Source organism: Spermophilus citellus (genome assembly GCF_964194105.1).
Source record: "Spermophilus citellus genome assembly, chromosome: 12".
Classification (NCBI taxonomy): domain Eukaryota; kingdom Metazoa; phylum Chordata; class Mammalia; order Rodentia; family Sciuridae; genus Spermophilus; species Spermophilus citellus.
Window position 1 is genome coordinate 97,446,335 of NC_138198.1, and position 15,485 is coordinate 97,461,819.

Here is a 15,485-nt window from a genome sequence, read left to right on the forward strand (position 1 = left end):
AATTAAATTAAAAGGCAATCACAAAGGAAAGTGTGTGGGAGCCATGGATCACTGCACAGGGAGGTCGGTGAGCTCTCAAAGCCTGAGGAGATGACCTGTCCTGAAAAACCCACAAAGGTCTCTCCTGTACTTTTCCTGGCTCAGGAGCATGAGAAGCCTAAAGAAAGCCCATCTAATAGCTAGGAGTTAGCTAATGGTTTAAAAGCCAGTAATGACTTCAAGGCCCAGGAAAGCATTTTGTCTCCAAACTCTTCCCAGTCAGTGGCTGAGCATGTAAAGCCCAGGGTTTGACCCAGGTTCTGGTAACAGCAAACCATTTTTATTGACAATTAATACTCCCTAGAAACCCAGTAGATGCCAAAGATGAGTTCAGATGAGGAAGACAGAGAAAGGCCCCATCTCCACCCACCCATGGTTCCTTGTGTCTAATTGAAGCCATTACTGAGCAGAGACCAGCAACACAAGCAAAACCCTAACTAACATGGGTCCCAGAATCCCTAAAACTGGAGGATGTGAGATATCAGCTCAGATCCCTTCCTTGGCCCTGGCTTTTTTCCTTTTGGAGTTCCAATGTCTAAATAAGTGCATAAAACAAATCAAGGGAAAATAGGGCCCAGCTGCCTGTGGCCTTTGTTCATGAATAGGGCTCTAAGTCAGTCACTCAGCTGTTTTATTACTTGTCTTTAAGGCTGATGAGTCCCAAGCAGACCTGCATCACTGAATTCTCAATAAAGGGTTAGTGCTTGTCCTGCAGAATAATAAGAACTGCTAATGACACCAATTAAGAGCTGTAAATGTCATTTATACTTGTTTGTTATTTTTCAAATCAATAAGGCTGGAAAGACACAGCAGCCCTGAGATAATTTAGATTGGAACAGTTTGTGGGGACATTTTAATGGATATATTACAATCGGGATTCTTGTTCTCCTCTTGGAGAAATTGTATACCTCGTAGGGTCAATTCTGGTATCTATTTAAAGGAGAACTTACGTTCCAAATAATTAAACATAAGGGGAAATATTTAGGGCACTAAAAAGAGTGACAAGTACATAATTTCTAAATTCTGTTCATTAAATTCCTTGTTTAAAGTGCACCCATTTTGTCTGAGAAAGTGCCTTGAAATGGAATAAAATAATCGAATTAATAAAGAAATATAAACAAAGAAAAAATAAAATTGTAGACTGTAGAAATATATTCTGAAGCTATAACAATTTCAGAGGCTCAGGTTTTCATGAAGATCTTACTCTTGCTAAGTCAGTAGTAGATATGAAATTCGTTCATTCATAAGATCATGCAAACGATGAATAAGGTGTTTATTTTCCTGAAGTAGGAAAAAAGTGGTCAGAATTCTAGAGATACTTGCTCATTTCTAAGAGTGACACAGGGATTTCATCTCTCACCAGGGCCCTGTTCTAGCAAAAGAAAAATTTAAATGTTTCACTCACAAGCCTTCAATTTTCCATAAAGTCACAATCATGCCAATTATAACTAGAGGGACGTTTCACCATAGAGTTTGGGAGTAGCTCACCATCCTAACGTGTTTTTGTGAATGCATTACTAAGTTTTTTAATTGTGATTTTGGATGTTGACAGAGATTATAAATAGCATGTAAAATTTTTAATTTGCCTGACCTGGTTGCCTATCTCTATGCTTGTTGCTCACTGAGTAGGTGTTCTATTTTGTTTGAACAGTTCAATTTAAGTGGTTACGCTTCTGAAAGTTCATTTTTAATTACATTGAATAAGACAGTAAAATCATCACATCAGAACAAAATCTTAAAAAAACACAATTTTGAAAATTACTGTTCAAATAACCAATCAATGATCATTTTCTATAAATGCCTACATGACAAAATGATCAATTTAAACTAAATGTCTTATGTCCTCAGTTTGTTGTGGTAATGTACTCTCATTTGGAGGTTTGATTATCTACATCAAGTGTAAGCATGGGTACCTGAAGGAATAAGTTATAACAATCTTACACATCAAGTTAACAAATTTTTAAACTGCATGCAGAAATGAAGAAAATAAAATTTAAGACCATAGTAAATATATTCTATTAATAGATCTTTTCTGGTTAAATCATCAATATTGCTGTTTTGTTTTAGCTTCAAAAGTGTGATATCACAGAACAAACATTTTGTAAAAAGCCAAAAGCATATTTAGGTCTTTTTCTTTATATTCTGATGCCCAAGTTGTTTAATACAGAATTGATACGAAACTTGATATTTCCAGTATTTTCAAACTTTCCTTTGTTTTGACTAATGCTATTATATCACTAATTGTCTCTAACTTAACTCCTACTCTTAATTTTATGATTCCACTATGTTTTCCCAGTTTTCTTCTTAAGCTAAATGAATCTAATCATTCTCCCTGAAATATTTATGACACTGTCCTTCATATTGTTGCCTCCAGAATGTCTTAGTCTTTACTCTGCCTCCATCTGGACAACTCTGTTTTCTAGAACACATATTATGGCCACTCCATGGGACTTCACGTAATCAACCTACTTGGAAATGGTTCTGTCTCATTCATTCATTCATTTATTCAACAGACATTTATTGAAGTTCTGCCTTGAATCAAGCATCATGGTAGCCTCTGCCTTGCCACATAAAATCCTACTTTAATATCTGGACCGATCATATAGTACTTGCTATACTTCCTGATGCTACAGTCATTTTTGCTTAGATTTTTATCTCAAAATGCAGTAAGTTTCATGAGGGCTTAAATCTTGCTGCAGTCATGTCTGAATTTTCTATACTGTTTATGTAGACACATTTCACAGAATGAATGAATGGACATTAAGCTATGTGTATATTATTCCAAGATAATTTCAGTTTGGGTAAAATTTAATCAAATTTGGTAGTCAATTATCAATTTATATAAAACTCTAAGTGGATTGGCTTAGTTATTTTGCCCACTGCTGATCTTCATTGTGCACAACAATGTTATTCAGTGTACTTTCTTATTTCTTGAATTTGGTTTATTTTTGCCAACGGTAAATCAGGATGCTTCAATAAATAAACCAAATCAGGACGACCTATTGTTGAATTGTAGTTTAGTATTTTGTTAGCATAGGTGCATACTTCATGAGTTCTTTGCATCTATCACTGGCAGAAACAGAGCTAGATGCTGAGGTTCATAAAAAAAATTTCAACTATAATTTGGTCTTTCAAAAAAAGGATCTATAAATTTCTTCCATAAGCCTCGTCACTCTCTGGTGAGCTCTACAGCAACCTAAACACAATCTCCAGTGGGCAAGGGATATGGTGGTGTCTGATACTAATGAAAATGCTTAAGGCCATGCAGAAGTAGGTGGATAGAGGGGCCAAGATTGGCTCACTGTACTTCTTACCACATGGTTTCTTCTCAACGCCTCTTTTTCCTCCTCATTAATTCCCACTTTTTTTCCCTGCCTGAGGCTCCCTGATCTTACTCCTTCCCACTCTGAAAGAGATCCACCAGAAAATATCAGATAAACTCCTTTTCTTTTGGAATGGAATTCATTTTAAGCATGAGAGGGAATTATCCCAAGGGGTTCATTACTATCTGTTGAATGCCAGATCCCAGAAAGTTGTGTGACACAGGACATTTTAAGGGCAAGCATCTCTAAAATTAAAATTAAACTAATTAGGTAACTTCCATTTTAATCACCCTGTGAAAAGGTCATTATGGCCCAGGGACTTAGGCTCGATAGACATCTGGTCTATGATTGCATTTACTCATTAGCTTTCTAGAGTTTAGGCACTTGTTTCCATTACTGACAAAGGATCCAATAAGGCGTGATGACCTCAATGGCAGAATGGACATCCACTGTTCATATTATTTTCTCTTTGGAAAGAAATTTCCAACTGCTTCCCCATATATGGGGAGTCAGAGGGTCACTAGTAAACAATATTCTCTGTTCAGAGAGGATTTATGTGAGTGTTCCTTTTCAGATATCAAATGTAGGTCAAAGAGTCTCTCATTTCCTGAAGGAAGGGCTTCTTCAGGGTCAGGAAGCTCATAAAACTGTGTATCAAGCCAGACTGGAGATGACTAGAGTGGGGCTGAGATGGCGGCCAGTTGCAGAGCACAAGACTCATCCATAGGGGGCAGCTGCTCCTTGCTATACACAGGCTCAGTGGGCAGGATTTTCATGAGCCAGGAAAAAATGACTTTTCATCTGAAATCTTCCAATTTTCGAAGGTTGGCTTAAAATTATTAAAATAGTCAAAGACAAACAAGTTATGCCTGTCAGAGCCATTTCCAGTCTTGTACCACTAGTGTGCCACATCTGGTTTTTCAAAGGCAGTTTATGGCTTGACAGAGTGTATATTACAAATCCGGGGCCCTCAACCAATTGATTGCATTTCTCATGACCTGGGCAATTGCCATTCCCAGCCCCACCCACTGGTTCCCATCTCCAGTTCACTTGACCCCATAGGGTCAGTTTCCTTGTCTATGAACAAAGCAAGTGCCTGTTTAAATGGTGTACCTTTTAAAAATCTTTCAATTAATTCCTCAAACTTTTGATGTTGCCTTTTCCTAGAAAAAAAAAATTGTGCCATTTCAACAAAAGTAGTTGTAACCTTTACCTGGTTCTGGTGTTTGTGAAATGGTAAACATCATCTATGTCAGTTCTGTATTTAAATGTTAAAAAGTAATGAGGGTTTTTCAATTTCCATTCATTACTGCAACTAAGAGTTTGCTACTGCATGAGGCTTGCCTATCCTAACTAAATACTCAGTGATTTTTTCTTATTCTAATGTCCTTAATTAGATTTATAGACTCTTTACAGTGTTTTATGTTGATGAGGGACTTAGAATACAGCCCACACTAATAAAATATCCCCACTACCCAACTTGTGCTTTTGCATGTTTTATTTCAGTGAATAATGAGTCTTAAATAATGTTCTGAATATGTTGTCGAGGATGTTCTAAAGAAATATGGACTGATGATCCATCAGGAGACATTAATAAACATATAACCACATGGAATTGGTGACCGGGAGAAAGTGATTCATTGGGCCATAAACCATTAAAGAATTTGGGTTATGAATGCCTGCTACAAATAAAAATGTGTTTAGAAAACAACAGTTATACATTCTCATTTTTTAATTTCCTTTCTGTGACTTTTAGCTTGCGTAAATGTTTTAAAATGGAAGGTAATCATTGTATAACATTCTCAATCCTAGGCTAAAGAAATTTACTCTACATAGTTTCCTTTTCACATGACACAGCCATTTTCATGGTTATAGCTAATTAGCTTCCTTTCGACATTAGATACAGAGGATGTTTAAGCAACGTAAACTAGCTGTCATCCAGCGGCATCATAATCAAAATGGCATAAAATTTGCCATAAAACCTGCAGCTAATAACATTTATAAGGCACCTTATTACATAAGGATATTGGAGAAGCTCAGACACTGTATATCACAATGTTTCCCCGGGGACCTGGTTAATTTTCCTAATGACTCTGTATGGGTTTACTTCAGGAGCTTTTATGCACCTGCCTGATCACAGGGCTCACCCAGCCAGCCAGACAGGCAAGGACTGAGGAGGAGTGAGGTCCAATATAGATCTGCTTGAAAACCAATCAACCATTTGACCACCTTTGTAATTTACCAGCTAAGCTTTCTCACCACTTTGTGGCCATGCCACTTTTAATACCATTCCATGTTTTATTTCAAGATGCTTATACCTTGTTCTCCACCTGGGAGTCTTGAATCTTTTCTTCTCCACATCCTACTCCTCTACAAATGTGCTTCTTCTGTCCTTCAAAGCTAACCTCACAGGATACTTCTTCACAGGGATTTTTTTTTTCCTGATGATTCTAACTCACATCTATTTTACTTTGGATCTTTTATTGTTTTTAACTGCCCTGTATAGTTGGTGTCCATCCCTGCCAATCTTTTCTTGTTTTAAAAATTGACTATGTCCTAAAAACTCGGACTACACCATGACCAAATGACAGACAGCCAACACTAGAGAGTTCCACATATTTCAACATTCAAAGATATTTGTCCAGTCCTGTTAGGGACCTCATTTTCTTTCTCAGCACTCACAGAAGAGTCAGCTCCAGCACAAGTACCACTTTGACTTGATGTTCACATTCTGGCCCATAGTTCATGTGATTCCTGGTTTGCTAACCTACCACCTGTCGTTCCACAGGTGGGATAGCTAGGAACTATTTCTGGGGGTGCTTTCATTGCCTGAAATAGATCTAATCCATGACTCCAACAATCAATAAACACTAGCAACAACTGCCCCATAGAAGGCCAACCACCAATCCTACCTATTTATTTCTCATGCAACAACGTGAAAATCAAGTATACTCCATATGGTGAATGTATTTCTGTTTCTTCCTTAGCTTGGTGATTCCTCTCTGAGGATTAGGAGAAAACTTGTTGTCCAAACAATCCCCCCTATTTCCAGTCAAGGGACTTCTGGAATACTCTATAACTTCAGTTTTCTCAATTGTGATAATCAGGTTAACTTCATTCCTTGCATCAAATTGAAAAATTTATTACAGCCTAACCCATTTGTTGATTGTGCCATATATAAACACTGCTTTTTCTTTCTAAGTAGATTATAAAATTCTTATGAAAAAAGACAATGGCTACTATATTTCTGCATCAAAACCTTAATGCTTCTTTAGTCCTAAACATTTAGTGGTACTCATACATTCATTGATAATTATCTTTCCTAAACAACTTATATTGGATAAAATTCTAATATAACAAAGACACTGTTTTACCACCACCACATATGGCTGTCTACCAATGGAAAGATCATCAGTTACTGTCTGTAATGTCCCCCCAATGCATCTTAAACCTTCCCTTCCTCGTCCTTCTTGCTGTCTTTCCAATCAAAATTTGATTCTATGCCTCATTCACATCTTAGTTTATAGACTCTTGCTTTTTTCCCCAATCTTCAAGTTCTCCCCTGTTTTTTGACCTCTGAAGTAGATGGTCTTTCTCGTGGCAAATTCTCATACATGGCTATGTAGTAACTTCTCATGAACTTCCCACCCTACTTAAGTGTGCTCTTTCTTCTTGGACTCCTTCCCTTCCTTTGGGTTCCAGTCATGGGTGACTGCTTCCCAGAAACTGTTTGCTTTTCTACTTCTTTAGGCTCATATTATTACCCTGTCCATCCCTAGCCAGTGTCCCATAAAGTATCCTCTGTGTCTCCACACACAGATACTTCATTTTCCCCATGATAATATAATAATGATAATATGTGTTTGTATATATTATAAATCTATGAATAATATAATATTTATTGAAAATATTAAGTTGTTTAACTCTTAAATGGTGCTGCAAACTTTACGATGGAAATGTTTGGAAAGACTGTAATAACTGGAACCCATGAATATTCACTGGTGTTGGTCTAGATAATAAACTTCCAGAAATATACCAGCCATATAAAAGCATCATCAAAGGGTCTCGCCTACTAATTATGGTAGTTTATTTGTACACTGTGTGTTATAGATCATTTTAGTGAAAGAAAAGACAAAATTGAGAGGAGATTGCATGACTCTATGGCAACAAGACATCTATAACATCTTCAAGAAAGTCTTGACATTTCTTCTAGTGTCCTTGGGTGTTAATTCATGGATGATGTTTCCTGGGTCAGAAAAATTGACATGGCTTGAGAAGGGAATTGATCTCTTCATCTTAGAAAGGTAGCACAGTTCTTAGATTTGGCAACCATACAAACAAATGAGTAGTTACTATGGACTATAAGGAACATTTGCCCTCTTCAAACTCCATTTAAATGTGGTTGAAGGAGTCAGACTATACAAGTAAGTAAATACACAGTAAATCAGCCGGTGAAAAGTTTGGGAGAAAGCTAAAACAGAATTGGGAGTTGCCCGTCAAGGCTTGATGTACTCTTGTAAGTATTAAGATCAAGATAGTTTTCAATGATAGTGTGCTATTGAAGAGATAAAGAGGTGAAGAAAAAAATCCTCATGGGCATCTAGACAGAACATGCTTTGAGACAGGAGATAGAGAAAAGAGAATATTTCTGTCTTGCCACTTAATACTAAGGATCCCTATGAGGGTATTGATCATAAATTTAAAGTGATATTAGGACAGTTGTGTATCTTTTGCTTCTTTATTTTGTCGTTGTTGCTGATGATGTTTCATTCAGAGGTCATAGTAGGTGGAATTTGTATGTAACCAAATTTGAGGGTTTTTGAAGGGTACAAGGAGAAAGAATATCCAAACAGCAAGACTGAACAAGGAAGTGATAATGAATATGAAATCTAAAGTGAGGAAGAAAATGAGGACATGGGGAAGGAAGAAGGGAATACTGGAAAGGTAGCAGCATCAACTAACTATAGGACAGTTTAATGCCCCAAACTATTTAATCTGATGGTTTAGAGTGCAATTTGGAGAAATGAGTGATGACCATCAGAGAATGGGGTACTTAAAAGGGAATCTGTGAAAGGTGCCTGTCAAGTACATGGATAAGAACATCGGTGTGAATGTGTCTGCCAATAGCAGAGGTAAATTAATTCAAGACCATTGAAGAAGAGGGATGGCAAAACTCAGGTTCTGGAGATATAACTCTGGTGAATACTGAAGTTATAATACAGCATGAAATAAAGTAATTGTATATAATGAGAATAAACCAGGAGTTAAAATATTCCAAGAATGAAGTGAAATGTCCCCATGACGTTGTAGATGGCAAGAGAAAGAGAAAAGAGATCCTTGAATTTGATGGCATGTGGTTAAGGAGAAGAATACACCAATTAGGAGAGAAGGAAGAGGACATCCTCCCTGCCACAGGGTTCAGTGGTAAGTGGATACAAGAGAGCAGCTCATCACGCTCTGGGAGGACCATTTCAGCATCAGAAACCATGGGCAAAGCAACCTTTGTTTTGAATAGCTCACCTCTTATCAGACCCAAGACTTCTTTTATAACCAAGATTTTCAGTATAAAGTCATAGATAATTTAGCATATAGAAACCATAACTTGAAAACAAGAAATTAAAGAAGTTTTTAAAGAATATTTCTTACCTATCTCTGCCACATGACCAGCGCTGGATTCATGAAAGAAGGTTCGGTTCATAAGTAAATGCTAGGGAGTTTTAAATTAAAGAGACAATATTCTCATTACCTTTAATACCAGCTCTGAGAAGGCTTCTCCTAGCTCCCACCTCCAGCCACCTAATTCAGTGGTGAGGTTTACAGAAGAGGAGGGAGGGAGGGAGGGAGGGAGGGGGGGGGAGGGAGAGAGAGAGAGAGAGAGAGAGAGAGAGAGAGAGAGAGAGAGAGAGAACCCGCCAGGGAGTGGGCTTTTATTGGGGAACAAAAAATTCCAGGGAAAATCCCATCCAATGAAGGTTAAGGGAGGCAGCATCCCAAGGTCCTAGGCGGACAAGCCCTGGGACCTGGGAAAGGGTGGGGAATGGCTCTAACACAGCTGTGTCTAAGCATCTCTCACACAGCCAGGGAGGTAACTCAAATCACGTGAGAGGATGGCCTCCCACACCTACCAAATTATTTTGAAATATAAATGTTCATCTATATCGACCCTGGAAGTCAAAATGAGAGGTCAGATGTACAATGCTGGTGACAATTGCAGGTTAGGCTGGATAAGGAAATATTTTGGAGACAGCTCAAATACCACTGGCAATGTTGCCAAGGGAAAGTGATTTGTTGAAATAGTAACAATTTCTGATAAAGTTTTAAATAAAATAAAGTAATGTCTACTTCTGGTTTTCAAAAAAAAGCTGCATTTTTAGAACACTTTCACATATATTCCCAATAGGGAAATATATTTTAGCTTAAGCATCAACTGTTTTCTAGATTCAGGTAAACTGCTTTATCACCTACAGGAATGTCTAGTGAAACATCGGAAATTAACATGGAATACAACCAAGCCCTTCTTGTGAAAAATCAATGCTTTTATTGAAGACAATGTAGTTCATTCCCCTCTGTGCCATCTCCAAATTCAGTCACTGTAAAATAGTCACTCTAGATATAAGGTGTCACCCAAAAGCTCATGCATGAGACAATAGAAGGAAGTTCAGAAGTGAAATGATTGTGTTCTGAGAGTTTTAATCTAATTAGTGCATGAATCCATTGACGTGAATTAGCTGGGCAGCAATTGAAGGCAGGTGGAGAGTGACTTGAAGAGGTGGGTCATTAGAGGAATTGGGGGGGGTATATTTTGTACCTGGTTGCCATGTCTTGAGCTGCTTCTCTCTGTAACACCATTTTGCCATAATGTTTTGCCTCGCCACCTGTCCAGACCTATGGAGTAGCCATCTATGGATGGAGACCTCTGAAACTGAACCCCAAATAAACTTTCCCACCTTTATGTTGTTCTTTTCAGGTCGTTTGGTCATGACAATGAAAAATCTGCCTAAAACATCAACAAATATCCATATACTTTTCTGAAGTACACCCACGCTGTCCCTGATGAGTACAAGAAGATTAATATTCATTTCAGTTTATAGGAAAATTGAGGAGCTTAAAGAAAATCTAAGATATAAATGAAACTTTGAAATTTTGATCAAGAGAATTTCCAAAGTGATTAAAACACAGAACATTTGGGACAAAAGCTAAACCTGAATATACATATACTTTGATGAGTTAAAACTGTCTATTATTATTTATGATTCAATAATTTTATATGTCTGCTTCCTATCCACTGCCATTCTTAAAATCCACACATTCAAGGAAGAGGGAAAACATATTCTCAGAGAGTACTACTCTTTGCTAATTTTAAAAACTACTAAAAATTCTGAAATTCATTAGAGAATTTTGTGTACCTGAACTTCAGCTTGTTTTACTGTCTAATGAATACGCATTCTGTTTTTTACCTTAATGCGCGTGTGGACCTGTGAGGGTATATACAGTTATACACGTCCATGTTTATCATAAGCTTTGTATGGAGAAGGCTTCATATTTGTGATAGGAAAGTCTAAAGCTAGTGTCATTGATGTGCCCAATCTGTTAATCAGAAAGACAAATTGTTATGGGCCAAAGGAAGGGTGATGGTGGTCAAAATAGTGATAAGGAAAATAAAACCTACAATATTGACTTATTGTGATTGCAAATATTACTTTCAACAACAACAGTAACAACAAAATATGAAATGATATACTGTTATTCACAGCTGGAAAAAAAACAACAGAACAAATCACCCCCATTATATCAACATTCATCATAAAATTCTTACCATCAAAGCCTTTTCAGATTGTAAAATAAATACAACCTAGTTCTGTCTATATGTATAAAAATATATATGTATATTTTATATATACATATATATATATATATTTGTGTGATTAAATGTATGCACGTATATTTTGTGTGCATAGATAAGCAGAGTTTAGTTTTTGTTCTATCAAACATTTCAGAATCTTTTTCAAATATTTAGGCCTCACTACTCTTAGCTTTTTAAAGAAATTTAATGTAAAGGAAAAGAAAAAAATAATCCATTTTTTAATTCATTTACACTTCAATCATCTGTGTTATTTAATATGAGCTATTTGATATTCAAGAGCCCTTGGGCCTTTTCAAACATGCTTTGGAAAAAATTTTTTTTTTCCCTACCCTAATATTAGAAGCAGCATTTTGCCAAAGGCAAGCCATAGTGAATGCCAGGGGAGCAGGGTGCTACTTGACTCTGAACTTGTGAATTGTTAAGTAACGTTTAAATAGAAGGAAAGAGAGCCCGTGGTAACTTGCTGTGTGTGCATATACAGGCATCTCTGTCTTACACATTCATATACAAATTTTCATCTAGATCTGGGGGCATCCCATTGTGGATATATTAGTAGTATCCTCTTCTTCTTCCTCCTGATCTTCTTCTTCCTCTACCTGGTCCTCCTTATCCTTTTGTTCTTCTTCTCCTCTTCTTCCTTCTTTTCTTTCAATGATGTGAAGACTCATTAGACCTAATTGATATCTTAGGATAATCTTTCCATGCTTTGAAATGGAGAAAGAGAGCCATCTTTAAACAAAATCATGGGACTTTCAGTTTTCATAATTTCATAATTGCAGGTTCATTATTTTTTTTCTGGTAAATTCCAAACTGATAATGATCCACACTCTAGTGAATTCTAGATGTGTGAGTTTCACTGACGCTAAACAGACAAAGTACATTCTTAAAAATTGTCAAAATTTACTTCCTTCTAGAGAAAAATGTCCAAGATTTGTGGAAATAAATGAAATTCTCATGTCTGAACATTTTGGGGAATTTCTTTAAAGAAAATAATCAAAACTATATATACAAAATTAAGAGTAAATAACAATTTTTGTCTTTTATGAAATGAAAACACAAGACATTATATGTTTTAAACACTTGAAATATAAAAATATGTATACTTACATCTATCATGATAGATTTATTTATTAGCTGCTTGATGCATCTATCAATTCATTTTCCTTAAACTTTTTGACTGATGGCCCTTTGATCACCCATCCATGTGACAGTGACTATATTGCATCATCTTTTTTTGTGCAGTAGGAAGATATTACAGTATTTCCTTTAGTGAGGTTGATGAAAATATGGTTTTTTAATCATTGATGATTTACTACATTTTTCTTTCAGCAACTTAACTACTTAACTTGTCTACGATAGTGTGTACATTAGTAATATTCTTATCAAATTTGGAAAAATATCTCAAGGTTTTTTTTAACATATGCAGCTATGAGATGATGTCAGGGCATTTCAAATTTGTGTGTGTGTGTGTGTGTGTGTGTGTGTGTTAAAAATGACAAACAAAAAGAGTCCTCTTTGAATTGATGGCATGCATTAACCTAATATTTGTGGTAAATGTCTTCTTGGTAACAATTGCTTAAGAATTTTATTCTATATTTATAAAAAATGTACTTCATTTCATTATGACATTAGCAACAAGACCCATGTGTATATAAAGGGAACATCATGTCAGAGATGAATGTGTAAAAGGCCTGCGTTCTAAAATAGAAGACCAACATGCATGAAGCACAGTGGAGAAAGCCAAAGGATGAAGGGACAAAGAGTGTTGTTTGACCAGGTGGGAAGCTGGAAGACGGGGCTAACCACTGGTTACTGTTACTCAGTCTATCAGACTTCCTGGTTAAGAAGGGAACAGCCTTTTAATGGATTATTATGCAAATGAAATATAGCATCCTGATATTTTCATTTGAGTTCCATAAACCCAACACTTACACCAACTAGTCTGTAGGACCTAGGTAGGGGTAATATTCTTCTTATTTATTTATTTATTCTTATTTGTTATTAGTGACTGCATAATGCATTTTAATTCAGAGTATACATATAGAGCACAATTTTTCATTGCTCTGTTGTACACAAAGTAGAGTCACACCATTCATGTCTTCATACGTGTACTTGGGGTAATGATGTCCATTTCATTCCACCATCTTTCTACCCTGATTTCCCTTCTGCTCTCTCCCCTTTGTCCTATCTAAAGTTCCTCCATTTCTCCAATGCCCCCAGTGCTACCCATTATGGATCAGCATTCTCATATCAGAGAAAACATTCATCATTTGTTTTGTGGGGGGGATTGACTTAACTGCATTTAGAATAATATTCTCAAACTCCATTCATTTACCTGCAAATACCATAATTTTATTCTCTTTTAATGCTGAGTAATATTCCATTGTGTGTGTATAAATCACATTTTCTTTATCCATTCATGTACTTAAGGGCATCTAGGTTGGTTCCACAATTTAGCTATTGTGAATTGTGCTGCTGTAAACATGGATGTGGTTGCATGACTATAATATGCTCTTTTTAAGTCTTTTAAATTATACATCACTTCCTTCCTGAGTCCTTTGTACCTAGTTTTACACTCCAGGAACCCTGCTACATAAGTCTTTCAAATGTCTTACTCTAATTTTTATTTTTTTTCATACATTTTTTTTCTGCAAGATAAACATCCATATCTCAGGCTCACATTCCAAGGTGTTTAAAGTGTCTCCTTCCATCTGAGCCTTCACTTTGCTGTTGCACCTTCAATATCATCTCAAGATCTAAGTAAAATAAAAGGCTTTCAGTGCATATGACTCATCCATTTTTTATTTGAACCATTCCAGGTTTGTTAAACGGTCCCTGCTAAGCCTCATGAACCTAAAAATTGTGTTGGTATCTTTGACTATTGCCACCAATGTTAACATGTGGAGTATGATAGACTCTCATGTACAGCTATAGGAAAAATAAATTGGTGCAGTCATTTAAGCAAAATCCATTGAGCAATAACTAATTAAGTTAAACATCAACATACATTTTGATCCAGTACCAGCACTGAGTTTCTGCCCCAAAGGAACATGCTCATGTGCAAAATGAGTGACTTATAAGAGAATATTCACCCCAGAACTGTTTCTAGCAGGGAGACTGGCAATCATACAAATATTACAAATGACTCAAAATGTGTTACATTCATTTTATGGCATACTATAGAGAAGATCACCAGGGAGATTAATAAGTGTAAAGATTTATAGAATGTCAAGACATACTTTTGAGAGTAAATCAAACAAAACTATCATAATGTGCACAGAGTATAATGTGTTTATTGTAAACCAAACAGGAACAGAATACATAAACATATATGTAGAAAGATATATTAGCAGTTGGTATGTCTGCTGTGGGCCAGAATTGGGATTATTGAATAAAGAAACATTTTATATTAGGTGTGATTTTTCAAAGTGTATTGTTTTAAATAATGTGAACATATTATTCTGATAACTGATATTACATAACCCCAAATTATATTATTTGCAGTAACTATGTTACATTGTTATTCCTCTTCTTGTTCGTATGTGCACACAAACACACACACACACACAAACACAAGAAATTCTGTATGGCTGGTCTAATGAATAGAAATAAGATAAACAGATTCAAAGTATACACAGAAAATAGTCTTGTGTTGTTGGGAGTTCTGTGTTCATGTCCATCAGATGCTGTCAGTTGTTATTGGGATGATATGAACTTGGTAATAATTATGAAATTTCCTGGTGAATTTTTATATTTTAAGTAAAAATGTTTCCCTCAGTTTCTCTGAGAAATACCTGACTCCTGGATGTGCATTTTCAATGGATGAGGGTGAGGGGAGGTGAGAGGGAATGGAGAAGGGATTTTAGGTGCAAGTAATGTTGAGGTGTCCTGAGCCATTTTTTTCTGCTCCATTTTTGTATCAACCACTGCTCCTCATGGCAACATTATGAGCATTGTCAGAATAGCATTTGTGAACTCTCTCTTTAAAGTGTAAAGTGCTTCACAAATACTACGTACTGTTAGCCACAGCTTGGTTCTTACCCCAAAACACTAGATTGACATTTCTCTACTAACTCTAAAAATGAGATAGATTAGTAAAGACCAAAAGAAAAGTTCAGTGAATAGTAACTGAGATAAAATGTATAAGCACTGTGACCATGCATGTAGTATTGACAAGTGTCACATTTCCTTAAACGGGTCTGTTAAATGGTCCATTCTAGGCATCATGAACCTAAAAATATGTGATGGTGTCTTTGACT